Raw genomic sequence first — 13523 nt, forward strand, 5'->3', positions numbered from 1 at the left:
TCAGCCTATATCTTTCAAAAGACCCAGGGTTCGCTTCCTTGGGAATTAAGGCAAGGAAGGTGGAATTGATTCCACCTCCGACCTTAGCTTTCCTCAGGAATCCATGAATCATTCTCAGAAGGTCTGATTTAATTATCTCCCAGCATAGTCTATAAAAATGAATTGAAAAGCCATCTGGCCCAGGAGCTTTGTCGGGCTCCATGGACCACACTATTCTAGAGATTTCCTCTTCCGAGATGGGATTCAACAGCATGTTATTGTCATCTGTGTTAACTAGGTTCGGGATATGAGTGAGGAAATCATTTATGTCCTCTTCGCACCCATCCCTTTCAGCGCTGAGAAGAGTCTGAAAGTGGTTCCCAGCTGCTTCCTTTATCTGATCAAAACCTTTGCACACCTGCCCACTGGAAGTGGTGATTTCAGCGATGTGGTTTCGCGAAAGGCGAGCCCTATACTGTCTGTGGAAGTATGCAGTGTTTCTATCTCCAGCTTTTAACCACAAGCTGCGAGACTTGATTCGCCAATATTCTTCTTCTCTTCTGAAGTAACTGTAAGTATTCCTTTGAGCATATTTTTCTTTGTCAATGTCTAATGAGGAGATTTCAGTCTTTTCCAAATCAAATTGGATTTCAGCCAGCTGTTGGACAACTTCTTTCCTCTGGCTGGTAGGAGTTTTTAAAGCCTTCTTTATCCAATCTTTCAAGGCATACTTTGCATTTTTTAACTTTTGCTCCCACACAAAGCTTGGGGAGCCTGTTACTTCTTTTTGCCAAGCTGTTTGAACTGTTTTGAAGAACCCTTCTCTTTCAGCCTAGAGAGGACTAAATTGAAAAGGAAGTGGGCCTAAGTCCTCTTCTTCTTTCAAACAGAGAAGTATTGGCTTGTGGTCCGAGGTTAATTTTGGAAGAATCTTGGAGAAGATGATTCTTCTATCCATCATGATTGAACTGTGGGTGAGAAATCTGTCCAGCCTGGTTGAGATATGATTCTCCCCTATTCTATTGTTGGTCCAGGTATATTCTCCTTTCACTGGCTTGAAATCTACCAGATCCCATTGAAGCATGAGGTTTTCCACTATGTAGAGCATAGGATCCCTGGTATAAGAACCTCCTCTCTTCTCTTTGGGATCCATAATAATGTTCAGATCTCCTCCTATGACAATGTTCTTTGGATTATGAAGTTCTAAAAAGTTTGAGAGTGACTTCCAACACTCTCTCTTTTCAGCATAGTGTACAAGAACATACAAGTTAAAGAGAGCTAAGATGAGATTTCTTGAGGTATGTTGAAGATCGGTGAAGATCCAATGCTGTGTCTCATAGGATCTTTCTAACGAGAAGATTTTTATAGACCAAAAGGTGCCTATTCCTCCAGCCGAGCCTCTGGCACTTACTGCCTTCCCATTGTCAAATTTCCATTTTGTGCTACTTTTACTTAGAAGGAGCTCCCCTTCTATTTTTGTCTCTTGGAGCATGACAATGTCTATGGGTTCCATTTTCAATAAGTCTTTAATAGCTTCTGCCTTTGAAGGATTCCCCAGTCTCTTGCAATTCCAAGAGACCAGCTACATTATTTACTGCTTGTTGGGATGGGTCCACCTCCCTTAGGAGGTCTAGTTCTGGTGTTTTTCTCGAGAGTCATGTCGATGGTGGCTTGGCTCCCTAGGGTTTTGTCTTTTTGCTTCTTCTTCTCTAGTTTCCTTGTGAGTTCTCCTTCTGGTTCTCTTTAAGGGCCTCTCGAAGGTCTCATCCTCGGAAGAGCCAGAATTCTCTATTTTTTTTTTTTTAAATGTCTGCATATGACGGAGAGGAATTACTACCTAGAACCGGACTTGAGGGAAGGATTTCCACATTACCTGAAACCAGAGAGGCGAAGTCATTCGTCTGGATGAGTCCTTCCCGATCTGCTTCTGGTGGTTCTGGAGGAGTGTTGAGAGGTTCGAAGGAGTTTTTATCTTCCTCGGTGTTGTTTGGTTCCATGCTCCCTGAGATTTGAGGGTTTCCACTGTCTTGCCCGGATCTTTTCCCCGTCTCTTTGCCTTTGGATTTATTATTCTGCCTATTGTGTGTTGGTTTCTTTACTTGCTTCCATTGTTCTCCTTTGTCTTTCTCTGCTGTCTCCTCGCTCTTCTTCTTGCAGTACCTTGCGAAATGCCCGTACTCGTGGCAGTGTCGGCATTTGAAGGGAAGCTGTTCGTAGTCAAGCTCTTGGATGTGGGTCCAATCTGCAACCGAAAGTTTGATGGCTTCAGGTAAACCAACTTCCAAGTCAACTTCGACACAGATTCGGGCACAGGAGTATTGGTCTTTTCTCACTGCTTGGTCTATGTATTTGCCTAGGGCATTGCCTATATACTGCAGCGATCTCTGGTTCCAACAATGAAGAGGGAGATGAGGAAGGCGCACCCACACTGGAACTGCTGTGGGCACATCCTGTGCCGGATCGAAATCTGGTGACCATTTATTCAAATAAAGCCCTTGGGGGCCCATAAAATATGGCCCGTTCCTGAAGATCAGACTTCTATCTTCCACATTGTCAAACACAAAGACGAAGAACCCTTTGCCAACGAAGTGACTTTTAATTCCTTCTGAAACCAACGAAATCCAGTTTCGTTTTACCCATTCTTCTACTGCTTTCGGGGATGGCCATAGCCCTGTGAACTGGCCAATAAGACCCCTTTCGGCTAGATTCAACGTTGATCTACAAGTTTCTTCCACCAGCAATACCACCGTGGGGATATTATCCAGTTTTTTCACAAACTTCTGCTGTGATCCAGAGATCTTTCTTTTTCCAGCTACTGCTATTAACTTCCTGAATGCTTCGACTTCAGGAGACGAGGAAGGAGGGGCCTCAGAGCTACCTCCAAGATCCATTGCAGCAAGGAATCACTCATAGCTAGGGTAGCCGCAGTCCACCCATGCGTAATTTTTTTAATTAAAGATAGTATTTTTTATCATGGCCCACCCCGTATTTAACTAATTAAACTCCCCTTATCTTTCATGCCTCGAGATATGGGTAATTTAATCCAACGTTTAAAAAGTGATTTAGGAGCCCTCTTGGCCATTTCCCATTAACATAGAGGGAGGGGTTCGAAAAGCAGTTTTAATGGCAAACTCCCAAACCTATGTGTCACCATCTCATGATTTCGAAACCCCCAGGTTCAAAACCATTTACCACTAAGAAAGGGGCCTGAAAACCATACCACGTATTAATTAGAATTTTATATGGCGGGAATACTATTATGAAATAAATTTATTTCACCATGGAAGGCAAAGCCGGTAAAATGGAATTACAAGTTAATGTGTTACAACTATAGGTAAAATAATTTTTTTTGTCCATGAAAATGAATAAAGGGAGGCTTTGCAATCATATATTGATGAAATTAATGTACAAGAGAACAAAAAGATATTTACATCAATACATGTGAAATTGAAGTCAGAGTTACAGAAGTAAAAATAATTTACCTGAAATCAAGTTATAGGTGTGAAATCAGATTGAGATGAAAGTAAAAGAGCAAAGTAAAATACTCTAAAACAAGACATGGATTTACAAAACCACATACTGCCAAAATTTTGAGTGTTGTAACATATTTTGGCACACTGAAAATTTAAAAAAAATTCAGTGAGAAATCGCCACTTTCCTTCTGGGCTAAATGCTGAGAAATATAATTATTATGCCTTTGAATGATTTATTTATTTTTTATATATAATAATTTTAATTTTTATAAAAATATAATTATATATATTTTATAAAAAAATTTATTTAAAATTAAAATTATATTATAAAAAAAAAAAAATTTAATCCTAATCATAAGCTAAAATCATAAGGGCACTCAAAGCTAAAGGTCAAAGCCTATGGCCCATTCTGGGCTAAATGCTGAGACATATAATTATTATGTTTTTGAATGATTTATTTATTTTTTATATGTAATAATTTTAATTTTAAAATTTATTTTAATTTTTATAATATATATATATATATATATATATATATATGAAAATATTTATTTAAAATTAAAATTATATTATAAAAAATAAAATTTAATCCTAATCATAAGCTAAAATCATAAGGGCACTCAAAGCTAAAGGTCAAAGCATATGGCCCACCCCACATTTAACTAATTAAACCTATGTGTCACCATCTCATGATTCCGGACCCCCCATGTCATGCCCCTACACCTGCGGTAGTCTTCCAACCGCTTATAGCGAGGTGCGGCACCACCGAATGCTTTCTTTTCACCAATACTAACATTCATGGACTACGCCTAATTCACTTGTCCTTACTTAGTTTGTGTTTCGCAACCAAGTAAAATTATGTTTATCCTTTATACTAATGAACACCCATACTCATTCATTATCCACAACAATTATAAAAGATAACAACAATTGCACAGTATAAAGGGAGGGGCAACTCCCTGAACAATGAGTCTGCCCAACAATATATAATAATCAATCTTCTTTGATAATACAATCATCACAAGTAATGCTTGGCAAATTCCAAGCCAATACTTAGCTTCTTTTTACAATACAGGCAAATCAGCCTTTTACAATAACCTTGTGCACGCCTTGCACAATGGGTGGGTGCTCACCCGAGCCACCAAGACACCCTCGTCAATCCCGGCACAAAACTGCACTTTAGACAACCCTGGGCACACCTTGCCCAACCTTCGACCAACTCTAAGTATCACCAAGAGAGCGCCTTCAAGTAATGCGCATGTCCTTTCAAAACTGCGCACTTGTTTTTACCCTTGAGCTCTTATGCGAAGTTGTCCAAGTTTTTCGATGTCCAAATGAGGCTCCAACGCATGTAATATATATGCGTATCAACGTGGGTGGTGGCTCTCCAGCCGACCCCCAAAACTGTGTTTGCACACCCCTTGTGAACGCCATATGTATGTCGGCCCGCCCACACTTGCAAGTCGGCCTCCGCCCATACTTCTCCACGCTCATCGGGTATAAGTTGCCATCGCACTTGCCTTAGTCATTTTTATTATTGTCGCACACAACTCGCCTTATCGTCACATCTCTGCTCACGCTCCACCCGCGTTCGGTCGTGCGCGCCCTTCGTCGCATTGCCCGCCCGGGTCGTGCACCGCGCGCCCATGCTTGTTCACTGCGCGCCCGGCTCGTTCACCGCGCCCGCGCCCATGTTTACTCCAACCACGCGCCCTGCTCGCTTGTGCGCCCGCGTGCGGTTAAAACTCAAGGACCTTACATCCTCCTCCACCTGAAATCGTTGTTGTCCTCGACAACATATCATCTCGGTAGCCATCCACCAAGATCATCATTATCCATGATGTCAACTCCTCCACATAAGGCAAACATCTCTGCAACATATGTAGAACTCTATCTCCATCATGTCTCACCTTAGTGACCAACTGCCACCAAGTACTCCATACCAAGGTATACACCTCAACGGTATGTCCTCCATCAGATATCATCTTGATCCATGATCATCGACCCTTCTGCCACAATCTCCACTGCAACATCTCGTGTCGACCTCATCATGTGTCACCATGTGAACCTCTGCCACGATACTCCAACACAATGCTAACATATCTTTGCACACTTCGCGACCCCATGTCTGAACTAGTTGGGTAGCTAATCCAATTTTCACGCTCAAACCATGAGAGTGAACATCCTCATGTCATCTTCAATTGTTCCTCAAAACATCCTGCCACATTCTTGACTCATCAAGAATCTATCTCCATAATCCATGCTCAGGTCCATGGAAACTCCATCCATCTCATCTGCAACATGTCATGATGCTTGATGCCAAGCCATCCCTGCATCATCAGTCATACCTGCTCCACATGTTTAGGGACTCACTGCCATGAGAAGCTAACAATGAGCCCCATCTTCTCATCCATCTAAGAAGATGTAGAGGGAGTAGAGCCTGAAGGCTCTCCCTCACTAATCAATTCGATCCATCTATCAGGATCCTCAATCTCCATCCTTTGTAGATAAGCAACCCGGTCTTCCTTCTGGACATCCGGCCTCACATATACCTCCTCCTCCTCATCATCATCCTCAACCAACTCTAGCCTTCTTGACAAATCCAAGATGCTATCTGAAAGTGATCTGATGACCAATGACTGCTCGGTAAGCTTTGCCTCAACGGTAGACAATCGCTTACTCGCGTTTCCCATTCTCTTCTCATCCTCCATTTGCATCACTCCCAATTTACAATCAGGCCTTGTCACACCAATGGGTACATCTTTCCTTCCATCGTAAATGTAGAGCTTCTTCAAATGTGGAACAATCATAGCATCAAATTGTTTCATGAATTCAATCCCCAATACAGCTTCATAGTCATCAATCCGCACTATAGTGAAATCAACCTTCCCTGTCCATTCACCAAGTGTAGTGTCCACCCTCTCAGCTATACCAAGAATCTCAAAAGGAGGAGAATTCACTGTCTTCATTTGTGCCTTTGCTGGTACAAATTTCAGCCCAACTCTTCTCGCAGTATCTTCACCCATGAAGTTGTGAGAAGCCCCACTATCCACCATAGTGAGTACATTAGCACCTCCAACCTTCATTCGAACATACTCCAATCTAATCCTCTCATGATCCCTCCTAGAGACCACCTTCGTAGTAGCAAAAGCACCAAGTATCTGCATCATCCCCACAGAAGCACCTTCATTCTTCGCATCAGATTGTGCAATAGCAGCCACCTTTGGTCTAGAACGACAATTCTTCACCGTGTGTGGTCTAGCACATATCCAACACTTCAAGGCTTTCTTCGTCTTCGAACTATCATCCAATTTCGAAGCATCATCCTTCTTCTTATCTTTCGATTTATCAGACTTCTTCTTCTTATCATCAGAAGCCTCATCATAATGCTCCACCAACCTGTCAACAGCAGCAAAAGCTTCCTCAAGTGTCCTAATCTTCTGCCTCTTCACTTCATTGCGTGCCCAAGGCTTCAACCCAATAATGAAGTTGAACACCTTGTCCCTCTCCGCCATGTCAGGAAGTTCCAGAGTTGCACTTGCAAACTCCCGTTGATATGCTTGTAGGCTCTCGATCTGCTTTATGTACTTAATCTTTGTCCTTGCTTCCCATGTTTCATCCTGAGGACTGAAATGGGTCTGCAAAGCCTTCTTCATGTCATCCCACGAAGTAATGTCATCAGCACTGCCATTAGCAATCTGATCCAACCTCCTTCGCCACCACATCTTAGCATCCTTTGTTAAGAACTGAGCAGCTACCTTGACCTTTGTCTCATCATCAGATAGACCCAACCATTCCAAGTATTGCTCCATGTCCCATAGAAAGTTGCCAAGAGTCTTTGCATTCCTTGTGCCATCATAAGATTCTGGTTCCTTGACTTTCACATGGGGCACTCCTCCACCTGAGTTATGCCTCACGGCCTTCTTCAACACCGCGATCTCATCTTTGGCTTCGTCAAGAGATTTCTTCAAGTTCAAGATCTCTGCAAGACCCTGATCCCTTGCTTCTTCAACCTCCTTGACCCTTATTTCAAGTTGTGTACTCATAAGATCAGTGTACTCATATTGTGTCCGGAGTTCATCGTGTTGTGTTCGGAGTTCATCGAGCTCTTCCTTCATCTTCGAATTGGCCTCTTGTTCTTTAGCGAGCAAGTCCATCTTCTTATCCCAGGAAGTCTCCATAACCTCCATTCTCACCAACACTTTCTCCATAAGTGTGATGGTAGCATCCTGCACACCATGATGACTAGACCTAGCCTGAGATTCAGCTGCCATCTCTAACAGCTTCTTTCTTTTTTGCAATCTAGTTTCGACCATCCAACAACTTCACCAAGATTCCTGCAACCCAAGTCCTTGATGCAACACTTATCAGGAAGTGTTTCACCAACCTCTTTCACCTGCAAGTACCTGCTTCACTGTTACGAGCAACCCTGCTCACCAGCTCCAAACCACTTGTCAGGGTGTGTATCAGCTTCAATGCTTCAACACCTGAACCTGTTCACGAGCAGCTTCAACCTTTAATATCCTGAATCAGCTTCACCTGTCATGAGAAACCCTGCTCTGATACCACTTTCATTTCGGTGAAGGTGTGTAGCAGCTTCCACCTTCAATACCCTGAATCAGTTGCTCTGATACCACCTGTCACGCCCCTACACCTACGGTAGTCTTCCAACCGCTTATAGCGAGGTGCGGCACCACCGAATGCTTTCTTTTCACCAATACTAACATTCATGGACTACGCCTAATTCACTTGTCCTTACTTAGTTTGTGTTTTGCAACCAAGTAAAATTATGTTTATCCTTTATACTAATGAACACCCATACTCATTCATTATCCACAACAATTATAAAAGATAACAAAAATTGCACAGTATAAAAGGAGGGGCAACTCCCTGTTAGGATATTCCGGCACATAGGAAATAGTTAAGTACAACTTGGTCTAGTATAGAGTTAGGTATAGAGTTAGGTAAAGTGTGTTTCTTTACCATGTACATTTTGTAACTTACAATCCGACGGTCACGATATGTAGTGATCCGACGGTTCATTATCTTCTCGGTATTACCGACACTTGATCCGTGGCTTAGCACCCGATTGGTCCATGAGCTCTATTTAAAGAGCATGGAGGGTCATTTGTAGGGTAATCCGTCTATGAGAGAAGCATATGTAAATTTTCATTCTTTTATTAATAAATTGCCTGAAGTGGCCGCGTTGGCTCAGGCCGTGGACTGTTTCCCTCTTTGAGGGTTTTAACCACGTCAAAATACTGGTGTATTGATCTGTGATCTGTTTGTGAGCGGTGTCCTTTGGTGTTCTGTCTGAGGAACTTACCCTGTAAATTCCTACATGGTATCAGAGCTATTTAAGGGCCGCGTCCATTGGTGATCCAAATCTGAAGCCGGTAGAACTGCATCCGACAACCGTTTCCTAGATCTACTGTTTCTGACTGCTTTCGGGCTGAGAGGAATGCTCTGTTGTGTTGGGAGCATCCATTCCAGTGAGGAACCCCTTTCGTTTCACGCAAAAAGGTTTCTGGTAGCCCTAGCTGCGTCATTTTTAAGATCTGGAGGTATACAGTGTTTATTTGCAGTTTACAGTTATTTTCTCTCTGTTTATTTCGGTTTTCGGTTTATTTAGCCTTTTTTTTTATTACCGGATCTATACCTTTCATTTCTGTGTATGCTCTTTGCCCTGCGACTCTGTGCGATCTGGGCAAATACGAAACAGAAAGGAAGGATTTTTCTCATGCGTATGCTCTTTTCCGCTGCGCCTTACTGTGATCTCGGAAAATCAGAAACATTGAGGAAAATATTTAGTTTTCGGCTAAAGCTAACTTCGAGCCGCAAGGTTCGTTTTTGAAAATATTTAGTTTCCAGCTAAAGCTAACTTCGAGCCGCAAGGTTCGTTTTTTTTGTATGTCCGTGTTGGGTTTTGTGTTTTTTGTTTTGTAGGGAAAAAGAGCTTTCTCAAAGCAAGCACGAAACCCAAAGCATCAATCCCCCTCTCTCTCTCTCTCTCAAACTTTTTGTATAGCTCACTTGGTGCAAAGCTAATTTATGAGAGTAGAGGTCTTGGGTTCAAGTCTCCATTTTGTGGGGGCAGATTTTTCATTTCCGCACATTCCCGCACTTCGTCGGCGACTTTATCAAATTTTCTTCAAAAAGCCATAACTTCTTCATCCGAAAGCCGTTTTCAGAACCGTTTTTTGAAACAGCCTAATTTTTCGAGATCTTTCCATTGAAACACTTAGTTTCAGCATCTATAGCTTCAGTTTTTTTTAGTGGAAAGTCCATGCCAAGTTATTCTTGACAGCACCAACTACTTCCAATGGTGGTCCTACATTGTGGATTTACTTAGAAGTAAAGGTCTTTACAGAATAGCCACAGGCCAAGAGACCAAACCGAAAAATGAAGACAAGGCACCTAAATGGGAAAATAGGCAAGACCAAGCACGTGGGTTGATAGGGATGTCTATTTCTCCAGATCTTAGATTCCATATTGCAGAACTTGATACTCCTGATGAAGCAATGAAATAGATTACTAAAGTCTTTGGAATTAAAAATGAACTTAAAGCCCATCAGCTTGAAAATGAATTGCTTACATTGGACCCCAATAATTTTTCTTGCATTGAAGATTTTTTGTCCGAGTTCAAGACCCTTAGACTTCTCTTGGAAGGTGTTAAGGTTAAGAAAGAAGATAGTAGCCTTATCTGCTCTATTCTTACTAAGTTGGGACCAGCCTATTCTGTGTTTGTTTCCACCTTCCATTCTATAAGAGAAGCCTTCATTTCTCAAGGACAAACCTACAAGTCCCCTTCCTTTGATTCCTTTTGTGATTCTTTAATAAGAGAACAAGAAAAACTCTTACACCTTGGTCTTCTTCATCTTGGAAACTCTTCTAAGAAAGCATTAGCTGCCCAACAACAACCAAATTCAAAGAATCCTAAGAAGTCGTATCCTAAAAGGAATGGTCCTAAACCAAACAAGGGTCCTAAGCAATTTCCGTCTCAAAATGAAAAATCATTTCAACAAAATGATAAGACAAATAAAAACAAAGGGAAGAAGACTGATAGACATTGCAACTTTTGTAATTGAGATGGCCACTTAGAATCTAAATGCTTTAAGAAGATGGAAGCCTTGGAAGCAGCAATGAAGAAGCATAACATCCATTTGGAGCAATCTTCAACTTCAACTTCATCTTCAGGAATGACACTTTCTGCATGCGGTTGCCAAGCATCTCGGTTTGGCTATGCACTAAATGCATCTTCTTCTTCTCATTCTCATGAGTGGCTCATTGATTCTGGAGGTTCTTATCACATGGCCAAAAACAAAGCCATGTTTTCTTCTTTAAATGATTGTAACACGAAAAATATATATGTTGGTGATGATAGATCTCTTAGTGTTGTAGGGACTGGAACTGTTCATATAGACAATGGTCAATTTAATGATGTATTATGTGTTCCAACCTTATCCTGCAACCTTTTATTTGTATATCAGATAACCCATTCAGGTGGAGGTAAAATTGTTGAATTTTCACCTCACGATGTTGTAATTAAGGGCCTAAGAGATCCTAGACAGATTTTAGCTACTGGCATTGCTGATGATTCTACAAGGTTGTATAAGTTTCACAACTTTGGGTCATCAAATCTTCCCTCAATATTTGTTGCTCATAATGATGAAGTGAGCAAACTTTGACATGAGCGATTTGGTCACTTAAACTATCGCTCTCTTCAGACTCTATGTAAAGAAAATATGGTGACAGGTCTTCTAATGGTATCTTGCAGAGATGGTGTTTGTTCCGGATGTGTACTCGGAAAACATCATCGGGACAGTTTTGAAAAACACGCCTCTTGGCATGCCTCAGCCCCTTTACAGCTCGTGCATAGTGATTTATGTGGTCCACTTCCAGTTGCTTCATTCTCTGGCTACAAGTATTTCTTAACTTTCATTGATGATTTCTCCAGACGCACTTGGGTATACTTCTTAAAACTCAAGAGTGAAGTATTTAGCATGTTCTTGGCCTTTAAGGCCTTTGTTGAAAAACAATCTGGACATCAAATTCTTAAGCTAAGATCTGATAATGGTGGAGAATACGTTAAAAACACATTCATCAATTTTTGCACTGAGAATGGAATTCAAATGCAACATACTGTTCCATATACTCCACAACAAAATGGTGTAGCTGAAAGGAAGAATCGCACCTTAAAGGAAATGGCTAATTGTATGCTTCAATCTAAAGGACTTAGTCTTAATTATTGGGCAGAAGCAATTAACTGTGAAAATTACATAATAAATCGCACTCCTACTAAGGTTTTAAAGAATATCACTCCAGAAGAAGCATGGAGCTCAATCAAACCAGATGTAAGTCACTTTCGTGTTTTTGGAAGTGAAGCATGGGCCCATATTCCAGATGAGAAACATAAAGCTTTAGAACCTAAGAGTGAAAATGCATTTTTGTTGGATATTCTGAAGATGTCAAAGGATATAGACTTATTCCACTTAAGTCCAAAAATGTTATCATTAGAAGAGATGTAAAGTTTGTTGAAAATATATCGGCCTGCGAGCCTAGTTCGACGGATGTGCCACCTCTCCCTATCTCTTCTACTTTTGAAAATATTTCTTCTTCAGATGATGAAATCGAGGATGAAAATCCTCCCCCACCTTCTCAGGATCCTCCTTCAGCTCCTCAGCTTTTAAAATGGGTCCGTGCTACTCGGGATGCAGCAGGTGATCTTGCCGGTGATCCTACATATTAGTGACATACACGTTCTCAGTTCGAGAGAGCCTCTTCTTTACTGGCTCAAGCTTCAGTGAATTATGATCCTGACACCTTTACAGAAGCTTCAGGCCATCCAGATTGGGAAGCAGCTATGAATGAAGAATATCATTCACTATTGGCAAATGATACATGGGATCTTGTTCCTCTACCAAAGGGACGAAAACTTGTTAGATGCAAATGGGTTTACAGAACCAAGTATGGACCAGATGGGACAGTTGATAAACACAAAGCTCGTCTTGTTGCTAAGGGTTTTTCACAAGTTGAAGGCATTGACTATACTGAAACCTTCTCCCCTGTTGCCAAAATGAACTCTATCCGCCTTGTTCTTTCCCTTGCTGCCTCTTTCAAATGGGAAGTCCATCAGATGGATGTTAAATCCGCCTTCTTGCATGGGGACTTGCATGAAGAAATCTATATGGAACAACCTATTGGCTTTATACAAACAAACTCCAGCCTTGTATTTCGGCTTAAGAAATCCCTTTATGGTCTCAAGCAAGCTCCTCGAGCTTGGTATGCCAAAATGGATAACTTTCTTTTAGAAAATGGCTTTTCTAGGTGTCATTCTGACAATACTATCTACACCAAGAAAGTGGGCAAGTCTCTTATCATTCTTGTTCTTTATGTTGATGATCTTATCCTGACTGGTAGTGATCCCAACCTTATAAACCATGTGAAGTCTAGCCTTAAAAGGAAGTTTGAAATGACAGACTTAGGACACTTACATTATTTTCTTGGTCTTCAAGTCTTGCAATCCAAGGAAGGTATTTCCCTTTTCCAATCCAAGTATGCCTGTGATATTCTACGCCATTTTCACATGGAAGACTGTAAGCCAGCCCCTTCTCCCTTTCAGCCTGGAGTCAAACTTTCAGTCACTTGTACTTCTCCTGAAGTTGATGCTACCTTATACCGTCAACTTGTAGGAAAACTTTTGTATCTAACCCATACTCGTCCTGACCTTTCCTTTGTTGTTGGCCTTGTTGCTCGGTTTATGCAAAACCCACGTGAAAGTCATTGGAAAGCAGCTAAAATAATACTTCGTTATGTTCGAGGTACAGTTCAGTTTGGGATTCATTACAGTGCCGAAGCAGCTCCTTTATTGGTTGGTTTCACTGATTCCGATTGGGCTGGTGACCCTGATGATCGGAAGTCTACTGCAAGTTATGTGTTCACTCTTGGTTCCGGACCTATTACATGGGCTTGCAAGAAACAAGGTGCCATTTCTCTTTCTTCAGCAGAAGCAGAGTATCGTGGTGCCGTAGAAGCTAGTAAGGAAGCCTTGTCGCTTCGTCAGATCCTGTC

Source organism: Pinus tabuliformis, chromosome X, assembly GCF_031772625.1.
Source record: "Pinus tabuliformis cultivar Carrire ecotype Pingquan chromosome X, CPIR1, whole genome shotgun sequence".
Taxonomy (NCBI): Eukaryota; Viridiplantae; Streptophyta; class Pinopsida; order Pinales; family Pinaceae; genus Pinus; species Pinus tabuliformis.